The sequence below is a fragment of the Anabrus simplex genome, chromosome 1 (genome assembly GCF_040414725.1).
Source record: "Anabrus simplex isolate iqAnaSimp1 chromosome 1, ASM4041472v1, whole genome shotgun sequence".
Classification (NCBI taxonomy): Eukaryota; Metazoa; Arthropoda; class Insecta; order Orthoptera; family Tettigoniidae; genus Anabrus; species Anabrus simplex.
The window spans coordinates 1,082,288,550-1,082,312,005 of NC_090265.1; the positions used below are offsets into that span (position 1 = coordinate 1,082,288,550).

Consider the following 23,456-nt stretch of genomic DNA (forward strand, 5'->3'; position numbering starts at 1 on the left):
TGCATTATATAGTCCGGGGTTGGTACCACTGTGTATATCCTGTTGTTTATTTTTGCTCCATCGACTTCCATAACTGATGCGTCAACGTCATTTCTAAGGTAGACCAGGACTTGCGTAGACGGTTGAGAAGTTGCGCTGTCCAGGAGTCTGCGGACATCGTAGACTCGGAGGCCGGCTTTCCGTAGTTGGGTCCTGATGACATGTTCTGATAGGCTGGTTTCTACACCTGTGATGAGGGAGAGATAATACATGATTTTATGGGGAGGCGACAACCAACTAGGAGTCTGCCTATTTTTGCTTGTGTGGGCCGACTGGGTTGCGATTTTAGAGTTGAGGGCACCCCAGCCGAAAAAAATACAGGTGTTGAGTTGATCTCGAGTATGGAGAGGAGATGTCCCGGCCTTGTGTATCTCGTAGGCAACGCTTGTGCGCACCTTATATACTCACTAGCAACAACTTGCTACCTTGGAAAATCTTTTAGAATTCTGTGATAGCTGGACAGAAAACGGTATAACGTTACATCCCGCAGCCCAACGTTAAAATAATAATAATAATAATAATAATAATAATAATAATAATAATAATAATAATAATAATAATCGTATGGCTTCAGCTACCGTGTTCAGACATTTCAATTTGACGCCATCTGGCTGTCTGCTAGTCAATTTCGACGTTCCGTTTTACTCTCAGCCCCCACTAGATGGCAGACCGAGTACACCGAAACTCTCTTGGGCGTCTATGGCTGAGATCTTTTACATGCCGACATCGTACGACATGGAGTGTCGAATGGACTTTTTTCCGCCCTTCAAAAATCCGACTACCTCTGCCGGGTTTGAACCCGCTATCTTGGGGTCCGGAGGCCGACACTCTACCGCTGATCCACAGAGGCAGCTAGCCCAACGTTTATAACATTATAAGGAAGTGAAAATAATGCAAATCTTACTTGGAATTCATTTTATAGGAGAGTTGTGTTCATTGCGAAGTCTAGGAACCCACTATCCCGCCCCCAGAAGTACATTTACTTTTATAACTTAATAAAGAGTAGCAGCCGCCATCGTCCATGGCTAAGTAGCTTCTTGCATTCTCATTGGTCAACGGGAACGGAGTGTGACGTCATTGCCATCAATGCTGATAAATACATTGTGTTACCAACCCCGGCTGAATAAAAGCACAAACAAAAAACACCATGTAAAATAACTATGCGGCTTTCCACACGAAACTAGGGGCCTAGGGCCACTTCGCGGCTTCTAACCCTCCAGACCAATGGTCTTGTCCGCGGCAAGAATCCTAACCGTCCAGACCAATATCCCCCTGTGGGTGGGGGCGGTAGAATAACACCCACGGTATCCCCTGCCTGTCGTAAGAGGCGACTAAAAGGGGCCCCAGGGGCTCTGAAATTTGGAGCGTGAGTTGGCGACCACGGGGCCCTCAGCTGAGTCCTAGCATTGCTTCCACTTACTTGTGCCAGGCTCCTCACTTTCATCTATCCTATCCGACCTCACTTGGTCAACTCTTGTTCTTTTCCGACCCCGACGCTATTAGGTTTGCGAGGGCTAGGGGGTCTTACATTTTCGCGCCCTTCGTGGCCCTTGGCTTGCTTTGGCCGATATCTTCGTTTTTCAAAGTGTCGGATCCCTTCCATTTTTCCATCTGATTAGTGTTATATAGAGGATGGTTAACTAGTTGTACTTCCTCTTAAAACAATAATCACCACCACCACCACCACCAGACCAATAGTCTTGTCAACGGCAAGAATCCTAACCGTCCAGACCAATCGTCTTCCTTCCAGACCAAAGTACAGACGTTGGCAGAACTGAGCACCGGTTTTGCGACTGTGTAAACAAACGACAGTCGCTCCGCGGCTAAATGTAACGAGTACTGGGCTGCGAAAAGTAAAGCAATGATCAGATAGCATGACATGCTTTATAAATATATACATATATTACATTGTAACCACTTTATTTCGTACAGCATCATGCAAATGTAGATACATCTTGATGTGTAGCCATCTTCATTTTTACAGTAGCGTCCCCGATAGGAGTGAAGTCCCAGCGTTAACTGCCTCTACAACTTCGGCCACGGCCGACTGGATGCCTCGCTGCGCTCCTTATACCGGCCTTGACAATCGCTTGTGAAGCCCAGCATAAAGCTGTAATTGGAAAGTTTCACCATAATGCCGTTGGAGCGGTGGCCTACTACCACCGAGCCCAGAATAACATAGAGATGGCAATGTGCCGTCTGAGTTGAAGTCAGTGGACACAAGCGGCCGCCATGTTGTTTGTACCAAAACATTGGAGACCAGTTAGTGTAAGTAAGTGAACAGTGCGCCACGTTTGAAGTAAATAAAGGAAGTTTTGTTATGATTTTAAAATGCCGACTTGTGTAGCGTATGGATGTGCAAACAGAGCTTCAAAGAAAATACCAGGGATAATTTTTCACAGGTAAGCAATATGTTTTTGCGAATATTCAGTGCCGAATTGTTTTCCCCTTGCACATGCAGTATAGGTTAAGAAGCCCCTTTATCATTTACAGTTTTCCTAAAGATAATGAACGACGGAAGAAATGGATAAGAGTTATACGAAGGGAAAATTGGTCCCCCGCACCTTTCAGCACCATATGTTCAGCTCACTTTACTGAACGTGATTTTGATCGTACTTCATTGTGTGTCGTAAGGGTGAGGGAATGGGCTGTGCTGAAAGGCATAAGTCTATAATGATAATGTATGTAGTGTATGTATGTATGTATGTATGTATGTATGTATGTATGCATGTATGTATGTATGTATGTATGTATGTATGTATGTATGTATGTATGTATGTATGTATGTATACATTACAAAATAATCCTAGAGATGAATTAATTAATTTCATCAAGTGTACTAATGTAAAAATATTTCTCTATTTTTTGATATGATTTACTTACCTCAACAATTCTATAATAATTAGGCCTATTTACCTCATACTTACTGGTCTTCCAGGATATCTTTATTATTGACCTGTATTATTTTATTTATAAGCCTAAAGACTGTGTGTATTTTTATTGTGTATGAGATTTTGAGTGGATTTGTACTGTATATGGTATCTATATAAATATTCATGGTCCATAACCTGTCTTATTCTTTCTCTAAAATAGGTCTTTATGAAAATGTTCCATTATTCTGAGCTGCACCTTGCAAATCGGCAATTCGTTTGAGCTAAATACAATCTGATATAATACCAGGCTATTTGACCTCGTATTTCAGATTTTTAAACTACCGGTACTGCGATTAAAACAGTGTTCTGGACTGTCCCGTGCTTATCATTACTACTAAGGCACTTTTCTACTGCGTTAGATACGTTAACCAATGAAATAATGTTACAGAAATCTTTTAAAATGACAGACTCGGATAGGAATTAACTAGCACTGCTGGTAATGCCAACATGGCGATGCGCGCAAAACTCGGCTTCAGCGAGCCAATGCATTGCGGTAGGCATTGCCATCTCTATGTTATTCTGTGCTCGTTGCCTACTACCCACTGACAGAAAGCTGTATACCGCAAATTGCCGCATTTCCAGTTTTATTTTTTTGTTTTGCTGTCGTAAATGTTGGCAATGTGTTCGCAATGAGGTGCTTGTTGGCTTGATAATGAGATCTGATAGTTATTCACTAGTGAGTTTATTTTTTATTGTGTAGTGTGGCGATTATATTTTTTAAATCGTGTTTACAAATATTGGAATTTGAGACATTTCTTGTGCATCTTTTCGTACTTCGAGCAGAAATTTTATGGAAACAAGAATAAAGTGATTTCTCGCTGTAACTTCGTCCTGAACAAGGATTTTAATTTATGTGCTAATTCGTTTTTTAATGGTGTGTTGATTTGCTTTTCTTTAACTGTGTTAGGAAATATTCGAATATATATTGCTGTGTGCCTTTTTGTATTCCGAACAGGAAAAAAAAGCAAAGGGTCACTATCATTTCACGAATTCTCTGTAGACCAGGACAAAACTACGGAGTGGCTAAAAGCAGGTAGCACTCTCGTCTTAGTTTTCCGTTTCTATGTCGGGTATTTACCTTCGATCTTTCTTTCTTTTTTCTAACTCTGTTTACCCCTCCAGCGTTGGCTTTTCTCTCGGACTCAGTGAGGGATCCCACCTCTACCACCTCAAGGGTAGTATCCTGGAGCGTGAGACTGCGGGTCGGGGGATACAACTGGGAAGGATGACCAGTACCTCACCCAGGCGGCCGCAACTTCTATGCTGAACAGGGGCCTTGTGTTGAGGATGGGAAGATTGGAAGGCATAACCAAGGAAGAGGGAAGGAAGCAGCCGTGACCTTTAGTTACTATCCCGGCATTTGCTTGGAGGAGAAGTGGGAAACTATGGAAAACCACTTCGAGGATGTCTGAGGTGGGAATCGATACCACCCTCTACACAGTTGACCTCCCAAGGCTGAGTAGACCCCGTTCCAGCCTTCGTACCACTTTTGAAATTTCGTGTCAGGGCCAGGAATCGAACCCGGGCCTCCGTGAGTGGCCGCTAATTACGCTAATCGGGTATTTTTACCCATGAATTTTCTTTCATAGAATAATCCTTTAGGCGGTGTCGTATTTGCCATATGACAGGAACACAACACATTTTTGTTCAAGATAAAACTTTAACATTTAAACATTGACAAGTAGGAATCACTACTGCTATGACGGTAAGGCCAACATATGAACTGTTGTTACCTGAGCAGTGGGGCCGATGACCTAGATGTTAGGCCCCTTTAGACAACAAGCATCATCATCATCGAGCAGATAACAGTTTACAATTTATTTACTCAAAATACTTTTCTCTCACTGAATTTTTATTTAAAATTCTTCTTCTTCTTTCGCTATTTGTTTTACGTCGCACCGACACAGATAGGTCTTAGGACGCCGGTGGAATAGGAAAGGGCTAGCAGTGGGAAGGAATCGGCCGTGGCCTTACTTGAGGTACAGCCTGATGTGAAAATGGGAAACAACGGAAAACATCTCCAGAGCTGCCGACAGTGGGGTTCGAACCCACTATCTTCCGGATGCAAGCTCACAGCTCACAGCTGCACGCCGCACGGCCAACTTGTTCCACCCTACTGCATTTCAAGTAAAATTTATTTTCTGAATTTAGCATTGCCAGCTTGCCCGGTATTTAATATTCTAGTGAAAGGTATGAATGAAATGTAATCTGAAACTATATATATTGAAATTGACATTTAAACATGTTCGAGTCAAAATATTTATGTTCTGCATACAACGAATATGGAAAAAGTCTCTTATGATTTGTCCAGCCCCCTTCCTGAGAGCAGCGCTTGAAGAATTTTAAAACTCTAATTGAACAATGACTCTTAATCCCAGTATTAACATCATAAGACAAAAGCATTGTGGTAAGTTCTGCAATGTATCTAAATGCCATGATAATAAAAACGATTACTATTATTCCTCACAATTAAGAAACGTCAGTTGGACTACTCCATCCTCCGCACCGAGCTCGATAGCTGCAGTCGCTTAAGTGCGGCCAGTATCCAGTATTCGGCAGATAGTAGGTTCGAACCCCACTATCGGCAGCCCTGAATATGGTTTTCCGTGGTCTCCCATTTTCACACCAGGCGAATGCTGGGTTTGTACCTTAATTAAGGCCACGGCCGCTTCCTTCCTACTCCTATCCCTTTCCTGTCCCATCGTCGCCATAAGACCTATCTGTGTCGGTGCGGCGTAAAGCAACTAGCCATCCTCCGCAGTTTCATTTCACGACCTTGTTTTGGCACATATCAATGAAAGTAGCCTTTAGGATTAATCATTTTAACAATATTAGTCAATGTAACATACTATTTTATTCCCCAAATTAAGATACATCGGCAATAAGATTCAATATCAGAAAGTCAGCTGGACTAAGTCATCTTCCCGCAGTTTCATTTCACGACATCATTTTGGCAAATATCAACGAAACCTTTAAGATTAATCATTTTAACAGTATTAACCCATGTAACATTCTACATAGCTCTGAATTACGATAAATTGGCAACCAAAGTCAATATATTTTTCATAAAGAAGTATGCATTTCTACCGCAAATAGGTCGGCCGCCAGTGCCACGTGTCGAGCTGTGTAACTACTCCGATTGCGTGGACCCGATTGTCAAGGCCGGTAAGGAGCTAGCTAGAGCGACGCATCAAGTCGGCCGCGCTTCGGCATAGCTAACCTCGGGAATATTCTCCCAGATTGCACATAAACGAAAGTCGATGTACGCGTTTTCAACCGAACTTCCAGATAAATGTGCAAACTGCCACATAACTTTAAACCGGACTTTTATCTGGATGTCGTAGTACAGGCCCTAAATAAATAAACAAAAGAATAAGTGAACACTAGTGGATAAAATCATAATCATCAAAATAATATTTGACTGATGTCGGGTCCAGAAATCGAACCCACATCACAATTAATCCGATGACAAATAACGAGACAGAACCCGTTTTGGAATCCAAACAAAAAAATTAAACACAACTCAAGGAGCATATTCAAAAAATTATGTACACATATTTTAAAACAAAGTATAAACAATATACTCATGCAACTGGCTGTATAACGTAAAAGAAATATTGTGTGACAAAAAAATCCATAGTCTGCCTTGGAATTCGAATCGATGATCACCAAGATGCCATCGACAAACGGGTCTCTAAAAACTCCCTATCTCAATTATTCATTAGTTCTACAAATCAATAATAATACTGGCGTTCCAGTTATTTTATTTCTTTATAGAAATAAACATGAACGAGTTAAAAAGAATCCTTTAAATGTAATCGGATTTATGTGAAACTCCAAACATTCAGTTTTAGTGGACAGGCTTGAACAATATTGGCAGTGACCCTACTCACAAGGGAAGTGCTAACGCACCCTTTCTAAAATCATAAATCATAAAACGTCTAACCACACCTAATAATGATCGACCGCAGAATACTTCTTGTCAACAAACTCAAGGCGAGACCAATCGTCTCCCCGAAAATACATCATGGTAAATAATATCATTTCAACTGATATCCTCATATCATATTCCAAAGCTCCACTGGCTTATTAATTCTCTGCCCTGTTACAGTTCTTTAATTCAATATCAAGCCACTATTCATCTTTTCAATTTCACATCCATGGACTTAGAATGTCCAGGTTCACATCCATCCGACTACATAGAATATCTCAGCCTATGTTTTCCTACAGTTTGTACTCAGACAAAAATCAAATATGCATTTAAACGTATCCATAATATTATTCTAATATTACAGAAAAACGAATACTTGACATAAAAGGAAAACTTCTATGTAAAATGGGAGGGCGTTTGTTCGTTGTCCAGGCTTGTCACAAGTTGCGCATATAATTAATACAGCCATCTACATATTCTTATCATGCAAAGTGACATTAAAACAAGGGTGCCTTCCTATATTCATGATTATTATGCCGATAGTGGCATTTTGAAAATACTGTCACCATGCATTAGCAAAATATGCTTGAATATTCCATAAAATAAAATATACATATCACGGTTTGAAATCATCAATAATGCAAATCTATATTTTGCCCTCCTAATCTAAAGCACTCTCAAACTTACTGATATTTTTCCATTAAATCACGTACATGCATTACATTAAAATTATATTTTACAGGCCCAAAATTTTAGCCATATAATAGAATTTCAGTTTCCATCAAGGTGAATATATAAACAATATGAAGACCACTCACAAGTTCTCTCAATCTAATTCAAGAACATATGCAATTTACATTACTAACCTAATTTATGTGATTTACATATTACATAACCGTGCATTCATTTGGATAAATATTTATATTTTCTGTACTTATCATCATGTCGTGAAATCCATGGTTCGGGCCCAGGAAAAGGCCCTTATCGTCATTTAACGTCTCATGGCGCTGACGTGGATCACAGGTTCGAATCCTCTTCTATTCCGGCTGAGCACGTTCATAATCCCAGGGTCCTCTTCTTCACTGCAACAACTCTAATGACGTTGAAATAAGTTGCATCACTCAAAAACACAATTTTTCAAAACCGTAACACAGTTCTCGCGGTCACGTTACTTAAATACTTTCATTACTATCACTTGGACAAGGTTTTTCACACCGCGTATTTACAAAATGTACAGTATATTATCACTCCCAAATACAGGTAAGGTCAGAACACCAGCGGACCGTGGGTCTGCCTTCAATCTTTCGTGTCAAGTGGAATTTGTACCATCATGGCTGCCCCTTTTATACCATTACCCCCACACAAACAATAGACGGCGGTCAGTCCCCACCACAGTTTTTCAAATTAGTGGTTCTACGGGTTGTATGACATCGGCAATGCGCTCAAATGTGTGACTCAGACGCTTAAGTACTCTTGTTATGTGCGAAACACGCATCGATCGGCGGTTTATTTAAAATTTATTACCAAAATGATGCCTTTACGGGGATCCCCCGTGCTGAGTCAGCGTACTTAGTTGGCGTGGCGACGCTACTATTGGTTATATAATCAAATGGTAGCGTATTTTTCCACATGTTCACATTTTATAAACAACTCGAATTTTGGCAGAGGTCTATTACGAAAATATATGACATGCCGAGGTTTCCCTTACTAATTGTTATTCATATCTCGAAATCTTACCATACAAATCAAGCTTGCACCTTGGCATTACCATGTTTCGGCCATTTTTAGTAGGCGGAGTTATTAGTATTGATTTTCTTCCCTTGTCATTTTTCATAGCTCGCTCTCTATCTGGGGATTCCTCCAGCTATGACGGACTCGTGTTTACCAAGTTAGAGGCGTTGTGCAAACAGATGCAACCTAATGCAACTTTCTGTAATATGTACAAGGGAGCATGACAAAAGTTTTCACCGCCTCAAATAATTATTAAATAAATATGTACATGACCGATACGGTCACATCATTTACGTCACACTTTAATGCCATCGAGGAACCCTGCTCTTGGTCGTCCTCTTCTAGTCTTTCCTTCTAGTTTCCCTTCAAGGAGTGTGGTGCACCATGATGAATGCCGGAGTAAATGTCCTATCCAACTACATCTTCTTTTCACGATCATTTTCTCTAGACTAATGGTTTCTTCAGCTCTCTTGAGAACTAGGTACTTCATTTGTTAGCTTATGAGTCCAGGGAATTCGTAACATTCGACGCCAGCACCACATTTCAAATGCATCTATTTTTTTCTTATCAGCCTTTAATAGAGTCCACGTTTCAGAGCCATAGGTCGCAATGCTCCAAATGAAGCTCTTAATGAAATGTTTTCTTACTGGTAGGGATATTGCCTTGGAGGTCAACAGGCTTCTTTTTTATTGAAAGCTTCTTTAGCCTGGGATATTCGAGAAAGGACGTCCTTTTCACACCCCCCATCAGATTTAATGATGCTTCCCAAATAACTGAACTGATTTACTTGAGTCAATTTTTCTCCTTCCAACCAAACATTAACATCCTGTTTACCATCCGGAGTACATTTCATTATCTTGGTTTTTGTTTTATTAACATTCATGTTACATTTTAGTATTAGTAGATCATTAAATTTCTTTAGTGAGCTCTCTATCTCTTTCTCAGTTTCAGCTACGAGGGCAATATCATCCACAAAACGTATTGTTTGGTGTAGTTTCTGTGGAATATTGCGATGTATTTCGTAAATACAGTTGTTTGTAACTTAAATTAAAGGGTTATGATGATTTTAGGTTTCATTAACATATTTAGCGGAGATTTAACCTGTCGACATGTCGACAGTGAGCATGGACGGGTAGGGTAAAAACATGCTCAATAAAGGAACTTTTCTTCGCATTCTAAGCTCATATGAATGTAATATTTAGTTATTTAGTAAATATTAGTCATACAAATGTTGAATAAGCACAAAATATAACAAAATATATGATTCAAAATATAAATGAGGAACAGTTTTGTCTCAATTTAGAATGGGCACTGTTTCAAAACAAAAGGACAACATTCGTATGTTTGTAGTACGGTACTTGTTACACACACAATGCCAAATTTTGAGCAAGTATGATCACTCTGAATACAACAAGAAAGGAAAACTACGAGTAGAACTTCAAAACAGTTTTGTCTGTGTTTTCAGGTTACACTCTGCTTTTCGTCATCCAGTCTGGTTTAGCGTGAGTGAAATGCCTCAAAGCAAAGGACGTGACAGCCAACGTTTTTTTTGCACTGGTTCCTGGCAGCATTACCACACTGAGCGCAACCGCAATTGCTTCTCTCTTGTTTCGAGGTAGTGGGATACCCCATCAAAACGCACTTCTGGCAACACGCGTGAAGACACTTTCTCACTCGGTCTTCCTGCGTTAGGACGCGTAATCGCACAAGATTGGATATATGCCTTAACAATGTACCGTGTGAAGCCAAGAAGGTCTAAATTTTCCTCCTTGCCCTTTGGGCTCAAACGTTAAAGTTGCCATGCATTGTTCATGGAGTCGTTCAGAAGGAACGCAATTAGAGGCCAGTACCATTTCTTGTCTTTGATGTTGATGCGGTAACATGATCCTCTTTGATCCAACTGATCGACGCCCTCATGTGCATATTATACAAAATTATACATACTGGCTGAATTACTGTTATGTATTTCTTTTCAGCATTAATCCATCTTCTGGCATATCCTACAGGCGCTACACCAGACATAGTTAAGCCTACTGTAACACTATTATTATCATTGTAGCGTACGAGGGTGATACCTGAGTTACGTTCTGTCAGCTGGTGGTAACTGCCACGTTTCTCTTTTTTTTTAGAGATGAATCTCAGAATGTGGACCATTTTCAACTTGATTCTGGCGTACGGTACCTGTGCCTTTGTGGCCTTTTTCCTTCAGCCTTTTCAACAATCAAAAGGATGTAAAAGAATTATCAAAGAACAAGCTGACTTGAGTACTTCTGGTAGTTCCGAAATTAGGTCCATAACAACTGAGCCACCTACTCCTAATTCTGGTATTGTGTTTCTAGTAGCCGCTCCTTGGTAAGGTTCTCCTTGAACTAGATAACCGAGACGAGTCGAAAGAGCCCAGACTTTATACCCAAAACATATCGGTTTGCCATGAATGTGTTGCTTGGCATGGTGTCTTCGAAAGTAGGGGGCCATTGACTCCTCCACAGAAAGATGCATATTACCAGGATAATGCCGTAGCCAGCGTTCGTTTAGCATAGTCCAAAAGGAGCGAATTTTTCCGAAACGGTAATTGCAGTCTAATTTATCGTTGTCACAAAAATGTAAATATCAAAGAATTTATTCAGAGCGATTGCGCGACATTTCTGTGCTTATCCCAACATGATGTACATCTTCAGCGGCTTCCCAGTACATTCTTGTTCTGGCCATAGCACTGTAACTAGAAAGAAGCATTATTGCATAAACAGCCGAGGTTCAGTTTTTTCCAACGAAAATGACGCATTACCTTTTTCAACAGAGTACTGAACTGTGCTCTGAATGATACAATCAAGTATTTCATCATCGAAGAACAGCTCAAACAATTTCGTTGGAGAATATTCATTGTTTAGAAAGTTTGGTCGAGTAAACTCTGTGCTTGTCTTGTTCATGTCACGCTTTTACCGCACACGATGGTTTAGTTTTCACATGATTAGATGTGCTTGGCACTGCTTGATTATTAGTTTTTTGGTTCTTACATTTAGGTTGACTGTCATGAGAATAATTTGAAGGCGTACACGGTACTGTTTCATCAATAACATGACTTACTTAATTTTCACTCAATACACCATGTCGCACATGGATTGTACAATTTTCACTTATTTTAGTACACACTAGTTCAGCACCAGCCTGGAGTTGATTACCAGTGAGTCTGTTTTATCTCCACGACTCATCATCGCTACCCCCTTCAGTATGGAAAGCATTTTCATGTGGTTCTAAGTATAAATTAGCATCAAGGATGTCTTGTGATTCCTCCAGGATGATTACGATCTTTTCGACGGTCAGTCTGAGAATAAATGGAAATTCTATATCAGTACTGAGGCAATCCCATTCGCGCCCACTGTCGACATATGTCGACGTGGAAATTTTGTGCTCTGCTAGACAAAAGCAACTATACATCAGCCATAAATGAATTCAAAATATGTTAAAGGCATGTTTCATTATTACGTTTAACACAACAGTGCGATCTTACTTTCAACTGTAACAATATTATAAGAAAATATAACTCACCGCGACGGAAGCTTCATCCTCGTGAGTGTATACGGAATGATATTTAATATGCAGCCACGAGATAAGGCGCGAAACAGAGTGTTTCTTCTTTTCGTGCTGTGCGGTAAGTATCAAACAATGAACTGTAAACAATGCACCTAAAAAATATTCTTCTGGTTTACCGATATAAGATCGACAATATTCAGATATCAACGTCGACAAATGTCGACATTGAGAACATATGGGTTAAACACACCTCTATGCAGCACGTAATGGCATTTATTGTTTGACTTTTGAAGAGGTACCCCTTTCTGCAGCTACTCCTCAAACACATCATCATAACAATCCAATTTGCCTCCATTGATAAGTTTAATCGTCGTTAATTTACATCTCTTCTCAGCAATGTCAAGATTCTCTGTGGGATAGCCGGTCCACTGCAGATGTATTTCATAATGGCCCTCTTTGTTTACGATCATTGTGTTCTTAAAATGGTCCATCGTCACACGCTTCACTTTTTGTTGGACCACTTTTCTGCAGGATCTTGAATTCTCAAGATGACCAATTTCCACAGATCAATCACTGCAGATTTCATGTTCAATTATGATGTTACAAGGTTGTCAGAGGTAATAACACCTTCATTTGGAAACAACCTTCTCATAACAACCTAACCAAGTTGAGTTTCCACAGCTATATGTCCACAACTCAAGCTCTTCACTCATTCAGTAAGAAGTAATCCATAGGCATCAGCTCCAAGAAGTAATTCTATTTTTGGGCTGTCCATTACACAATCAGATACAAAGATTTTGCTTTCTTTCAATTCTTTCATCCAAGGTCCCTTTTGAATTGTAGGATTAGCACCACAAATTACAGGTTGATCAAGTACTGGAATTTCATAAATGTATCCACCATTTAAACTGCTCAGCTTCACCAGATAATTGGAGTGCTGGTGCCTTGTTGATTCAGCACCTCAAAAATAATGTATGGTAGAGTTTCAGATCTGGAAGGTTCCAATCCAAGGGAGGCTGTGGTATCTGCCAGAATATGATAGCTGTGATCACAGCTCTCATAATGCATATCCGGTTTTTTCCAATTAACTTAACCCTTAAAGTTAAGAAGAAATTCCTAGTTGCAACTCTGGTTCATCACGATGGCACTTAGCTCCTGCCCATTTGAATAATCCTTTCTTTTTTCCTTTGGAATGTTTGTATTGAAGTAAGGGGATATTAAAACAAAATGTTTCTTCCCACAGAAGCGTCATTTTAAACTGGCTTTACAGGTTTTCAAAGTATGCCCTCATTTTATGCAATGATACAAAATCCCTTTTTCAGTGCATTTTCCTGTTCTACTATCATCTTCTGTGCCTTAAAACTCCCATGAGTTTTCTTGAGGCGGCCACAGATGAGCGATCCATCAGTCCAATTGGCTCGTTGCTGATCCAGAAACCTACTGTGTGTGGGGAATTCTAGATGGATCGGCATGGCTCGGCAGACACAGCTGGATTCCTGCCTGATCAAAAATTCACCATGTCTAGCCACCGAGTCATCAATTAGACTTCCCTGTGTGGGGCATCGCGGGTCCGATTGGACTCGATTCATCTGTTGGCCTCACCGTGTGTGTGGAATCCCTGATCCAAATTGCTGTCAGTATTGAAAGGGACTTGAGGTGATTGAGAGTTATCGCAATAATCCTTGCCTTTGTCAAGCGACTCATGCAGATTATCACAACAAAGTGAAACGCAGTAACGCTCTTGACCAACTTGTGCAATTATTTAAAACGAAAGATCTTGAAGCGAACCGGGAAACGGTGCTAAAGAAAACTTGCTTCTATGTGGGGGTCGTACAACAAAGAGCTGAGGAAGATAAGTGCCGCAATTATTATTATTATTATTATTATTATTATTATTAATATTCTTAAATACTAAACGGTTATGTATGGTAGTATCTATGTAGATACATTGTTAACACGTTTTCTGCTGGCCATGTAATACAATAGAATGTTGTATTGAATTTCAAATGGTATACAGTATCATACATTTGACTTTCAGGTAAAGGCATCTCAGACCACAGGGACAGAACCTTCCAGTGTACACGTTCCTAAACTCTGGTACTACGACCAACTGAGCTTCCTAAAAGATCAAGACATACCACTAAGAAGTCATTCGGTAACTTCGGTGTTGGATATGCCGTGCCATTTGGGGAGATGAGGTAAATTTACAATAAGTGACTATAGTTCAGTAATACATTTTATTCGTAACTTTTCATGTCAAACCATTCATAATCAACCACATCACCCAACATTAATTATTTTTAAACATTAAGTTTGTAGAACTAAAACAGTTCTTCTGCACAAGAGGGAACCAAGTCAATGCACATAATATGTAAGTCTGTGATTAACATGGCATTTCATATTCTTTCATCTTGCCAAGGCACTTCACCATCACCAACGAAGTACTCTTTGAATAACTCTCGAACGAGCTTCATAGATGCAGGTGTCCATTCCGCAATGCGGTAGTTTGTAGCGGCGTCAATGTCTCGGCTGGTGACATCCCTTGTTCAAACTCCATTTCCTCCACGGTATAAGTTGGGCAGGTTTTCCGAAGAAAATTGTGCAAGAAGTTACACGTCAATAATACAACATCTATTCGATCCAATGATAAATTTGTACTGCTATGAAAGATCCTGAAATGATTAGCCATGATCCCAAAAATGTTTTCTAAGTTTTTCCTAGCCCTCAATAAATGGTAGTTGTAAATTCTGCGATCCCTTGTTAAAGTTTCTTCACCATAGGGATTAAAAAACTCGCTCCTCAAAGCAAATTCCCCATCCCCAACAAAAACATAAGGTAAACTAGTCATTCTAACAGAGCAAGGCTCTGGATGAGGGATGTTGAGCTGGCTCATGTTCAGTTTTTCAAAAAATTCAGTGTTTTTCAATGCTCCACCATCTGATACCAGACCGTTAGTGCCAACTTCGCACCAAATAACTTCATAATTGGCATTACCGCATGCCTTGAGTACAATGGATTGGAAATATTTGTAGTTCCAAACATAGGAACCACTTCCAGGAGGGGGGGGGGGGCGATCCGAATGTGCTTCCCGTCGATCGCCCCAAGGCAGAGGGGAAACGGCCACTGATCCTCAAATTGGCAGGCGATCGTTCTCCATTCTTCTTCAGTACGAGGCAGCTGAAAAGAAAATGTGGACAATAAAACATTACAATGTGATGAATAACATATAATGTACATCATCAACTTTTGTATAAATGAATTTTTATTGTAAGAAGATATTTGTTTTTGTATTCAGCTACTTTTATTTCATGATATATTTCATTTCATTTTTTTCAGAGTAATGATGAAATGAAGATTGGGCAGATGTTGATCACATAAGCACTGGGAGTCAATGTTCAGCATCATCCAGATCATCCTGTTCTTTCAAGCGACCCCTTCCAAGAGTGGATCAAGTTTTAGACAAAATATCAAAACAAGTGGACCAGCCTGTCACAATTCCCACACCAATTGAAAAAATAAGGCAACCTCATGAGGGCAGTTGGGGAATATATTGTACCAGGAACGCTGGTCCAAGATACAGTCCCCGCACTTCGAACTTTAATTACGTGCTGCGCGCCAACTCAATAGCTAGCTGCAGCATGCAGACCGTATGCAACATGGGGCTTATGATGTCACAACCTACCTCACCTTGTGACAGAAAGATTGCATCAGCCGGAGAACATTAGAAATGTTCTATGCCTGGTAACTTTCCTTAGGATAATAATTAAATTATGAGAATAACACCATCGCGTTGCCAAATTTTTTGTCTCCATTTCCACCAAGTTTGGTGTAAATCCGACGAAAGCTAAAGAAGATATTCAATGAAATACAATTACTGCTATCTTCACGAGTTGCGTATATAAGGAGGGCTAATTCCCAAGGCAGATCAGTGTGTCAAGTACTACGGTCGAACCCGGCCGTTCGGCTCGTGGCAGTCGCGATGTAGTGTTGAGTGACAGTTTAATTTCTGCACGTTTAGGAACTTTAATTCTACGGTGTTGAAAGTGGACTTATAAATTTTCTTCCGTATTCCAAAACATGAATGATAGAATTTTTACCCTAAGAGTGATATAATACAACTTGTGCTTCGAAGACATTAACATTTACAAGTGATTGATTATTTAGAATGAGTGTTTTAAGACTTGTGTTGATTTTCCAAGTGCTCATATTTCAAAGTGAATGAGACGTTCTGATCAGTGATAGACTTTTGAACGGTGCTTGTGTTTCGTCAAGTGATTGAAATATTTTGGTAGTTTTCATGGTTTAATACTGCTATAAGACTTAGAATTTCTGAAGTGTCGAACACTGACAGGTGATTGAATATAAAGTTAACTTAAACTCTGTAACTACATCATCGGACTTGCAATTTTCTCGTGTGTAAATTATTCTCATACATTTTCGTACTTGATAGACTGTGAACTGTATATTTGGACTTGTATTTAACAACCTTACGAGTGATCGAACCAAGGACTGTTAACGAACAGTCAGTTTCAATTTATTTTTCAATTATATGTGAACAGGACTAATTTCACAAGTAAAATATTTTCGTTTCTATCCGATCAAAGTGATTGCGTTCAAAAGTGTGTAAAAACTTAGGAATATTTGTCAAGTGAGAAAACTTCAACTTATGCCAAGTGTCACATTTTTCAGACTTACTACTTCGATTTCGTTGACATTCGACGATACGAAGTTTCATTATCATATAGTTTTAAGTGGCTATTTATTTTGCGAGTTCGATTTTATTGACATCGACTCCGCTTACGTCGTTTCAAGTGCTAAGATGAGTTGCGTGTTTGATTTTATTGATATTCGGCCGCATAGAATTCACTTCAAATGATTAGTGCCAGAACACGGGGTAGATTCTAGTGACACCCTACCGTGTGATAGTTATTGATCCATTCTTCGAGAACACGATTTCTACGTGTTATAAACCTTGTTTAAGATCATTATATCTCTTTCTCATCTGTGTAGAAGCCGCGTTCCAAGTTAATACGTCCAGGGCATAGGCGCGTGTATTCACGTTCATCCCATATGTGACCAATCTCGACGCCGATACTGCTAGAACTTGTACACCGTCTAGACCTAGAAATTCCAGACCATCCAGACCATCTAGAATTTCCATCGAGGGAGGAATCGTGGTTCCATGGTGCAGAGAGTAGATCCATGGTAGTGCGAGAGTAGCAGCTGGATTTCAAGGAACGTCGCCAGCCGTAGGACAAGGAAAGGACACTTCCCAGTATTTCTTCTGTACAGAGGTGAGATGAAATTTGAACTTCTGTTAATAAATTCAGTTTTCATTGAATCAGAGATTTCAACAAACCTCTCCCCCTCTGTAGCACTCCATTTCTCTACTGTACATGCCCTGCATAGAATCTTATGCTCTTCTAGCCCAAGTACGGCATTTACGGTTACAATTATTGAGGTTGAACCGTCTGATTTTAGTCTGTAAAATGGATAATTCAAATCGAATTAAGGTTAAAAATGGTGACTAACAGGAACAATATTTAGATAACGTTATAAAGAACGAAAAATTAACTAAAATCACATGGTTCAACTTCAATAATGCCTATGTATATCATCACATGTCGAAACACAAACAACTAAGCCAACTGTTATACAGATACCAGTTGAACCACACCAAAGGGCAACAAAATATTGAAACAGAAAGACCTTCAGCTCAAGACTGTTTAACGATCAACATTTCGCAGTTTTTAACTGTCATCATGTTTAAAAAAACTTTTTAATTAACATTTCATTGTGCGTGTTTCCTATGTTTTTAGATTCAATTTACATGTCTTACTGAGTATGACCCAATGCTGGGTGAAACATGTCTATTTATAAGTAAAGTTTCGTTTTAATTCGACGTAAAATGTATAGTATTAACTAGGAGGATTAAAGTAGTTTTGTACAATTTTGTAAGAAGTTCAACCGTCAAGACGGATTTAATATGAGATTCATAGTCTGTAATGAAATGGCAGTGCTAAACACCACTTCCAGAATCGTCACAGATGAATGGCATCTGCCTGTCTCATCCTCGGGAAGCCAGGACCACATAATGAGGGCGCACTTCGATGCTGTTGAGCCATATCCATAAATAATTCACAATCTCAAGTTTAAATTATACAATAAATTTTCTTTAGGATTTTCGAAATAATAGAAGTGTTGTTTCTTCTTTGATCCAACAGTTATTCATTTAATATTTTTATTGCATTTTTTCAGGCTTCGCTCCATTATTTTTGTAAATAAATAAATAAATAAATAAAGTAAATAAAAGTAAGTCTGCGATTACTATATTATTATTTACCCTGTGCACTACTGTATGACTGAACTACATTTTCGTAGGCGTACATATATTTTTGCTACTGAAATAGAAACTAACTTTGATCTACCTTCATGCCTCCTCGCAGACATCTTAGAATCGCTCTACACATCTCTGGTATTATAGTTCCCAAAGCATGAGGCAATATTGCAGTAACAAATGTCATAAGTACATCCAGACACTAAGTAGCGGAGAGTAGCAGTCAGTCTCTCATGAGGGCTGATCGCTCGTCTCATATTTGTATCTCTTTTCTCGATCATGGGCATAAGCTTCTTCAGCAAGACATGATAAGTTGGTTCATCCATTCTCAAATAATTTTCGCTGAAGGCTCGAGCGAGAACTGATTTAATAGATTTTCATGAGTAAATTTCCTTCTTTTAGCCAACCATTCCTTTTGCCATTTGCTCCTCGGATGTCTTGTCTTCAACTTAATGCACACAGCCGCAGCAGCGGTTGCTATGGTGATGAATTCTTCTTTGTCCATGAGAACGTGTAAATTCACAAGCAGATAATCACGACTGCCTGGAGCTGGGATCGTTGCGGAGCTTTCGTGTGTGCCTACCTAATTTTGACCGCCGCCAAGTGGACACGCAAAAAATGGATCGTTCGTCTGTGGCCGGCTTTACAGAACTCGCACATGCCTCCAGTGTTCGAATCTCCAGGAATAGGTTACTCGCTGTGGGAATGTTTTCCATTTCACATTTATTTTTCAGTCTCGTTGGCTTCTGTTGCAATGCTTGGAATCCACCCTGGGCAAGTGTAATCCTTTATTCTACTTCCTCTTCATTCTTGAGGACCAGCAACAACATTTCCTACTGTATCCCTTACTGGAAGCAGGACGGAGTTCCTCAACTATACCCTCAATAAATCTTCAGGGGGAATTATTAACCAATGGATATAAAAGTGCTGCATATTTGTTACCTGTCATGCCAGTTTCAAGTAACCTGGGTGTGATTCTAAGCTATTATATAGTTCTAATAGTGTGAGCCTTTGTTAATGACATAACATTCTGTATCCCAGCTCCTAGAAACTCACGTACATAAAATTTCACAATTAAGTGTACTCTGAAGACAATGCACATTTTTTCATAGTTGTCAGCAGTTGGATGAAATCTATATAATACATACCTAGACCTACTGCCTTCAGCTGTTGCCCGAATAAGATATTGGAATTTATCTTCTCTACATTGCGGTGATCGTGAATAGTATGACCCAGCCAGTTCGTACCCTCTCCAGTGAATGTAAGGTATTAATAATAACGCTATTCACAGATTGATTTTCTTCAAGCACAGTGGGCACAGAAAAAAAGTATTCAAATCTCTGACGAGTCCCATCGAATTTGTTTTAAAATCCATGCACTTGCATGTAGTCACTTATGTACGCTATATCATCACTATTGTATAATAAGTTGTCTTATTTTTACTTTTCTTTTCATTATTTAGTAAAGAATGGCTAATGAGTGCAAGTGTATGAACTGTGGGTGTGGTCAAGCATTAAAGAGTATGAGGGAGGAGTTGGAGGGAGATAATTAGGATTCTCTCAGAGGACGGGAAAAACGAATAAGAACGCAGATGCGTTAAGTAGGATCCCCACCACACCTGAGAAGACAGTAAGGGTGATATGTTCCGAAGGGCAGGAATCCAGCCAAGAGACAGGTGAGCAAGGAAAGGTTGATAGACTGAATGATCTCAAAGACGCGAGCAGGGATGTCAGGAAATAAGAATTTAGCTCAGGACTAATTCCAAGGACGCGGAAGTTGAGTCTGATGGGGGAAAAGAGCTCGCCTAATGTCGCAACAAAGGGGCTAACTAAAGAGAAGTTAGCTATCTTGCAGAATGCGCTAATTCTCTTGTTGGAGGGCATCAGGGTATTACCAGAACGCTAGCGTGAATCAAAGATGTTTACGAGTGACCGAACATGAAGAAGGGCGTAGAAGCTTTTGTACGCTCATATCCTTCATGTCAAAAGAATAAAATTGTACGTCCAGAAGTTAGAGCGCCAATGGTTATTACCAATACACCCAGTACAGTATTTGAAAAGGTGGCGTTAGACGTGATGGGACCTCTTCCTGTAACTGAAAGAAAACACAGATACATACTTACCTGTCAAGATGAGTTGTCTAAATGTGTAATAGCAAGTCCAATTGTTAATCAAGAAGCAGATACCATAGCAAGGACTTTAGTAGAGCGTGATTAGCATATTTGGAATCCCGAGTGTTATTTTGGCTGATATGGGTAGTAACTTTAGGAGTCAAACTTTTAAAACATGGTGTAGAATTTTGAGGATAGAAAAAATTCACATGGCAGCTTTCTGGCCACAATCTAATGGAAGCATAGAACGCTCACTGAATTATTGAGGCATTACATATGTAAAGATCAGAATGATTGGGACAAATATTTACCCACCGCTACTTTTGTGTATAATACATCACGTCACACTAACACAGGTCTCACTCCGTATGATTTAATATTCGGGTGGAAGGCGAACATACCGGGAATATTGCAAAAAAGACCCGAGGTAACCTACAAGTACCAAAATGTGGTAGAAGACAACCCGTAGGTTACAAGAAAATTGTGAGATTGCATGGAAAACCTTGATCCAAAATAGAGAAGGAGAAACAGCGGCAATGACAAAATACAGCATGAAGTAACCTTTCAAGTAGGTGATCAGGTACTGCTTAGGGATGAGACATTACGGTGAGGACGTAGTTCCAAATTTTCTCAGCCGTATAGAGGACCGTATGTGGTAGAGAAAGTTGAAGGCGTGAACTGTTTCTTGAGAATAAATAAAAAGGGGAAGACAATTAAAGTACATACAAGTAGATTGAAATTATACATTTAAGTTGGGCCGAGAAGTTGAGAATGGCTTAGCTCCTATTTCGATCGCAGCGGATTTCACACCCCTGTCCACTCCTACGATTATTTGGAACTATCGATGGTTGCTGGTAAGGTTAGTTGAAATACCCAGCCAAACCAGGTAATCAAATTTAGGGGAGGATAAAAATTTTAACCTAAGAAAAGGAGCCTAGGGATTTTAGTACAGTGTACATTGCGTGTATCTGTAGGTACTCGTCAGAACGGGCTACGTGAGGCGAGGCCAGTCCAGACGTACCCTTGCAATTCTAGATCATAGGTCAATCCCCAATATTTTCCTGTTTTAAATAGGAAAGCCACTAGAAGTTGGAGAGAGATTAAGTGTCATTTACATAGTTAAAGCTATAATTCGAATATGATACGTGTCACTACAGTACATCACTTGCAGATCTTCGGATAATTTTAAAAGGTTATGCCTGTAAATGAAGGAACACATGTTATGAATAAGCAATAGTGAAAGCTTACAGATGTTTGTTGCAGAGAAGTAGACTAGAGGAAGTGAGATGAATACATTCAACCTAGTGAGTTCAGTCCAGACCATGTAACACACCCATTGCCCTACGGTTAGAGGTTTCGATCAATGAGCCCATTCTTTATGTTGGTAGTACACAAGATGTGATTTTATTTGCCCGTGTTGCATCGGGCAGGCACAAACAACACATATAGCGATGGGTCGAACCAGTTCATTCCTATGAACTACTTCACTCATTCACACTCTTTACTGTGAACCGTTCAAATGTAGTTCATGAAGTAATCAAGTCTGAGAAGCTGCTGAGTATGTCGTTCAGCAGCGACTTCGTTCAAAGTACTGTATCTCACTCACTCAATAAAGCTTCATAATACTTAATAATATTACCAACAGATGGCAGAGCTATGTAATTATGGACCAAATAGCTAACTTGCTTGCTTACTTCATCTAGATGATGGTTGATAGAGACAGGGAAAAGATATACCGGTAACGAAGGAAATACATTTAATCTGGGGTCATCTTATTCGCATGATGCACTCAACAGTGTATTTATCTGTCACGTGATACCTGTTTTAGCTGTACTCTGGCAGAAAACACCAGGGTTACCAACGTTATTCATCATATAATGTTTCCCTCTTAAAATTCAATCCGAAATAGAATGAATATGACTACCACTGCCACAAATATCTATTTATCTACTTTGATGAATCATTCATATAGTTATCCTCCTGTGAGCGGGGGCAGTAGAATACAGAGGTGTGCAAATTATTATGGTAAAGACAAAAAATATTTTATTTCAGTTTTTAAGTGACATAAAAGTTACAAAGTGAATCACAATTTCACTTCAATACTTGGTATGCATGCCTTTGACCTTTATGAGTGTTTTCACTCTATCTGGCATGCTTTCTATCAATGTCTTGCACTGTTCTTTGATAGTTTCATCTTGATGCCATATTTTTGTGAGTGTCTCGACCAAATGTGCTTTAATGGTAATGGTTTCCCTTTTAATTTTCTTTTTTACTATAGCCCACAGATTTTCCAATGGGTTCATGTCAGGACTGTTGGCAGGCCCGTCAAGCATTTTAACACCATTTTCTTGTAGAAAGGGTATCACTTTCTTTGCCTTACGGCATGACGCACCGTCTTGCATGAAAATGCACTCATTTGAGCCATACCAGTCCTTCATTTGAGGTAGTAGTCTTTGATCCAACACTTTTAGATACTGTTCATGCCTCATTGTGCCCTCCACAATGTACAACCTTCCAGTTCCATGCCAAGAAAATACACTGCACACCATTACGGATGTTGGGTGTTTCACCATTTGTTGGACACACTCCTGGTGGAATTCTTTGTTTTTCCTCCTGCGGACATACTGGGCGGATTCTTCAGCGCACAGAAGATCGATTCATCACTGAAGCAAAAATGAAGTATTTAGGCCATACATTTACACATGACTATGTGGTAATAAATTGTGTGTAGGAAATGTTAATCTGGATAACTTTTTCCACCTCATTGTAAAAAAGTGACACTACCGCACTGCAATGTTTGAAAACCCTACAATTACAGAAATTGCTCAAGAATTGTATAAAATA

The 23,456-nt window shown here is 39.6% G+C and overlaps 1 protein-coding gene across 1 annotated transcript in view; it reads right to left on the reverse strand.

Moving 5' to 3' along the window:
* Positions 1 to 14,407: 14,407 nt before the first annotated feature.
* The window catches only part of put (activin A receptor type 2 punt), a 317,293-nt gene continuing 308,244 nt past the window's right edge, over positions 14,408 to 23,456 (reverse strand). Inside the window, exon 13 of the transcript XR_010858587.2 lies at positions 14,408 to 15,342. The gene's annotated coding sequence lies outside the window, so the exon portion shown is untranslated. The remainder of the gene's footprint in view (positions 15,343 to 23,456) is intronic.